General features: G+C 40.0%; 1 protein-coding gene across 2 annotated transcripts in view; it reads right to left on the bottom strand.

Moving 5' to 3' along the window:
• The window catches only part of nlgn3b (neuroligin 3b), a 16,280-nt gene extending 13,291 nt beyond the window's left edge, over positions 1 to 2,989 (bottom strand). Inside the window, exon 1 of one of the 2 annotated variants that reach the window (XM_032533960.1) lies at positions 2,573 to 2,987. The gene's annotated coding sequence lies outside the window, so the exon portion shown is untranslated. Of the gene's footprint in view, positions 1 to 2,572 lie in introns of both variants that reach the window. The other variant, XM_032533961.1, reaches the window with a different exon arrangement.
• Positions 2,990 to 5,178: the final 2,189 nt, after the last annotated feature.

The raw sequence follows: 5,178 nt of genomic DNA on the forward strand, positions 1-5,178 counted from the left end.
CCGAACACTCCTTTCAACAAACACCAATAGTAAGTTGTTTATCTTGAATCCATGAATGGGCTCCTGCTGATTCCACATTTGTGTGAAATAAAAAACTTTGATCTTGGATCTTATTCCAGCAATGTTGGCCTGATTGATGCAAAGATTCAAACATTTGCATTTAACCTGCACTAGAGCTTCTGTGTGATGATAGTTTGTCTAGTTAGTGGTTCACCAGCGTGCGTGCTTCAGCAAACAGGGGAACACGCATTCACCCCTAATCCCACACTGTATTCAAATTAGCTATCAAATGTAAGATCACCCATGGAGAACTACAGAGAGCGAATTGTGTTGTGTATCTCCCAATTAACTACTTTGTTATCCAAAATGCACCGCGTCTTAGTCCTTACAGTGGTCTAGGATAGCATTAAGCATGATATGTTCGACATCAGGTTCTCACTGGCTCGTCAATGAGCAAAGCAAGAACAAGCTTGTTAACCTAATCACATCTATTGACGAGTACTGCCTTGAGCATTGTGAGAGAATGCAGGTAAACAGCACACTGTCAGCCTGATGAACCTATCTTTTAAAACAGGGAACAATAGCTCCCTCCTCATATGAGAAACTAATTAAACATGTGGTGCATTGGCTTTTCTCTTTCCCTGCAACATTTTGTTTACACTATAGCAGGAACATGCACACAAATAAAAGCTGCTCATTCTCTCTTTCCCAGGTGTAGCACATTACCTGATATGGACACCATCATAATTTACCAATGTTTAAAGAATGAGATAAGTCTGAGTAATATAAGAAATAGTGTACATCTCTGCCCTAACAGGCCAGCTTTGTCTGTATTAATTAACACTTTTGAATGTTCCCCACAGCCAGAAAAAGACAAACCATGTTCAATCTGTTATGTGACAATGATGTACAGCTCCCAAAACAATAAAATGGAAAATATATAGAACCTGATTTTTTTTTTTTGTACATCGGGGCACATCTCCTTAGGAACTGACACTGGGTTGTTCACTGATTTATAAATCATTTGGAAGTAAAAAATCCTCTGTGTTCATAAATCCTGCTGTGAAAGTGTTGTCAGTTATCAAATTACAGTTATGGGCTGTTCAGTGGACCTTACCCATCAGGCTTGGTTAGCTGTCTGTAGCTTATATAGCAGCAGTCCTGTCCCTGCTGGGGCTTCTGTAGATCAAAGGGTTGCTATGAATTCTTAAAATGAGCAGCATTTCCTTTTAAATTACACATGCATTCATGATATTAGTATCAATAGATGCACTTTTTAGCTATTTGACATCAAATCGAAGTTTTAATTGGAATCATTGGAACAAAGCTAAGGTGTACATGGTATACAGTACTTTCATTTTGTTTTACTGATTGTACTGCAGACTGCTAAAGCAGCTGAATACTTCCTACAAAAGGGCTGCAGAGTATTCTTTTTGTAGTCTGCGACAGGACAGATGTGGATAAAAGCTTTATAGCTAACACCAAATGGACCATGTAATAAAAATGAGCCATCACCCAGTCAAGTTTGATACACTGCAAGTTTTTGTGCAATTTAGACTGGCAACATGCCCGGCAACAGGGAAGTTTGAATTAAATGCTTGCAATAACTCAGCAACTGATTGAAATTTTCAAAAATCAAGATGTTTTACAACCATAACATATTATTCTAATAGACTATTTTTGCACTGGCAGATGTTTATGCACCACAGAGGTGGTTTGGGTCACAGACAAGTTTTTTTTTTTTTTTATTGGAACCCAAATCCTTTAATTTGACTGACTTGACCCCAGATACAGACCTATTAGAATGATAGCTATATTCATGCTTCTCTCTCATCATTACTATCTGTACACCTACACAACCGACAGGCACATAAATCAACACCAATTCACCAATAAAAATCTCTGGGACAACATCTTATCGACCAGCTCTGGTAGCCTGGGGGCCCTTCACATGAAAGCATTTGAGATGGAGACCAGTATGCTATGTCAGACAACAGAACTACTGGGGTCCCAATGCCCTTGTAATTCGACTGGTGTGGATTTAAACCGTTTTAGTGGATTCCCCAAACCCTCCTAATTTAGCAGAGCAATAAAAAAAGAGCAGGGACTGACGCAGGGGAACACTAGGCTACCTTATAGATAACATACAGGTAGCACTCAACATAATGATCAGTGCTTTATAAATGAATGCAAGCATCCAGACCAACAGAGAAAACCAAGCCACAGCCCAGATAGCATCGACAAACTGCTGTAGCGTGTGTGTGTGTGTGTGTGTGTGTGTGTGTGTGTGTGTGTGTGTGTGTGTGTGTGTGTGTGTGTGTGTGTGTGTGTGTGTGTGTGTGTGTGCGTGTGTGCCTCACGTTGTGACTGAGGATCTTATTTAATCTAGGTCTAGGACGGTGTAAAATTGGACAACATATGGAGAAAAAGCGAGCCAAGAAATTTTCCATCATAGCCTGTCGCTAAGCAAGAGCTTTACTTGAAATAATTTGCTTAGATATGTCAGTTATCAATCTGAACAAAGATTCGTCTCAGGGAGAAAAAAAAAAACAGAATCATTAGGTTAACTCACCTGCTTTTACAGAAGCTGATACGCGCTCCATCTCTGCATACCATGCCCGTCAGTTTCGCTGTAAAACAATGGGGCTGTGTGAATTATTCCCCGGGTTTCAGTATCAAAGACGCGGATCTTCACTCTTATCTCCTGCTTTGCACAGTCTGTGTGCTTTGCGCATATACGACGCCAAGGTCAGGAGCGCCAACGGTTTTAATGGAGCGCCCACCATAGAGATCTCTATACGGCGCCCACTGCCAGCGCGTTACTAGGCAACCACCGGGATACGCCAGTGCATTAAATCCAATCTCCACAACCGACAAAATCCCAATTTAGAAACCATTAAGTAACCATCGTAACCTCGGACAGCACTCACTTAGGCTACTCACGCGCTTTGTTCTCGGGCGAAACCCATCTACCTTAGAACAAGGAGTGTGCAGAGCTGCACGGAGAGAAGACGTGCATTTGGAAAAACATTAGATCTCATTGGCATAAGCCTTTTAGCAAATCTTTGCCAACCATGTAAATGGGGGTAGCCTAGAATAAGAAGAAAAAATGCAAACCATCCTCCAAATATGTTTTCCCACTGATTTTGTAATACATTTGAAATTAGATTCCTAACCTCCAGAGCAACGTCTTAACAAAATGAGTTCACTAATGAAAGCCTGTTCTCTCATCATTATAGGCATTAGACTAAAAGGAAAGAAAGAAAAAGCAGTGCTGAAGAGCATTGCAATTGCATTTTTGAAACAACAGGCCAACGCTGGTTTAACAAGAAGATTGCATTGGCAATGCATAGAAAGACCACAAAAAAAAGACCAGGAATGGCAGATAATTAGTCCAGTGCAGGAAAGTTGCTCTTCTCTTTATAGAACACTTAAACAAATCATTGTTGTGTTGTTGCTTTGTACACTCCTTCCTAGCTTTCTGGCTGCTTAGACTATTTCTTTATTTAGAGATTTGAGCTTTTTCTTTTGTTGTATTCTAGTTGAACTTGAAATTAACATATAAACATCAGTCTGAAATCGGCCCCGACCATAAAAAATCTACTACCATATACAGTATGAGGAGAAGGCCAGGCAGTTGCTGACAGAGCAAACATTTTTCTCACATATGCTTTTTGTAGACTATCTACTGCCCAGTGGCGACAGCTGCGACGCTGTGATTAGTGCATCCGCTGAGGGATCGTCTTAATAGTTCTTGGGAGTGATGCTGCCTATAGTGATGTCTGTTTCATGCTGGGTTACCAAAGCAAGAAAGAAAAAGATTTATGAGAAACCTCAACGTCTGTTGGTGCTCATGCAGGTAACAATATCTGTTTGATAGACATTCTGAAACACATATATAATAGATCATATGTTATGTATGGAGAATATTATCTTCCGTTGACCAAGTTAGTCTGATGCATTCCAAGTCACCTGTGGTTCTAGCATGGCTTTATGAATCCACTACCAGTATTATGTTTTTAATGAGGGCATTTTTCTGTGTGTACTGGACTTGCCAGTTTTCCCCCTGTGGCATATGAAGAGTTCAACAAGCACATTTTGAAAGGAAGACATTTTAATTAAAGACACAATTTCCTGTCTAGATATTTGCAGTCATGGACAGTTTCTCCACATGAGCTCTACAGTAAGTGTGGGCTGAGTCAGCTTGGTTAGGGACAAAGAAAAAAAGCAGTTTCCGTGGCCATGGGTGCTCGAGAATATCCATTGTCATTATATGAGAATAAGAGGAATATTTACATTCTCTGTCATGATGAAAGTATTCACACCTAGGGTTGAACTGACAGGGGTTAAGTCAGTCAAGAGGACTGTTGCCATGCGACGAAGGACGTCTGTGCTACACATTTCTGGTGATAATTCACAAAAATGTCTCAATCTGCTGTCTGCCTTTTTCAAAATGCTCGTTTTAGCTGTCCTATAGTATTTCAAGTGTGATAGAAGGTCCACCTTGATTAGCTCTTAAGTATTCTTCAAAGAAACAGAGCTGCATTTAAATTCTACCCTCTTTCTGTAAAGTATCGGTACTGTCTTTGTTTTCATTCCCTTATAGCCTCCCATCCCTTTTTTCTTGTGCTTTGTTCTTCAGGACCTGCTTCAGTGTGTGTCAAGTACTGAGAGAGGATACAATACCAGCATGCTCAAATAATGCACAGCCCCCACTGTTCTCCTCCAACAACAACTTCACTACATTATGGATATTTTACAAGGTCCACAGTCTTTGCTGCACTGGCATCAGTTGTCTGTCTTGGCAATGTACCTGCGTTTCATGCATCTTTTGTCATTTGTTAAGGTATTTATGTTTTGAAGCCATCCACTCTATCCTTTATTTTTTTTAAAAATGTTATTGTATATTTGTCCTGGTTGTATCGATATGTGGGATCATTTACGTAAAGAAAATCAAACTACAATGCCTCTTTGTTCATTAAATACTCCATGAAAAGATTAGATCAGATTATGTGAAACTTTAAACAAATGCCAGGGGGAAAGGGGGTCATGGCAGCTGTAGAGAAGAGGAACCACTTCAGGTAAGAGAAAAGAGAAATGGGTGGTGAAGATACCACGGGAAAACAACATAAGAGGATATAGGAAAATAGTAATTATAGCATTCTGATTGAATATTCT

This window comes from Etheostoma spectabile, chromosome 13 (assembly GCF_008692095.1).
Source record: "Etheostoma spectabile isolate EspeVRDwgs_2016 chromosome 13, UIUC_Espe_1.0, whole genome shotgun sequence".
Classification (NCBI taxonomy): Eukaryota; Metazoa; Chordata; class Actinopteri; order Perciformes; family Percidae; genus Etheostoma; species Etheostoma spectabile.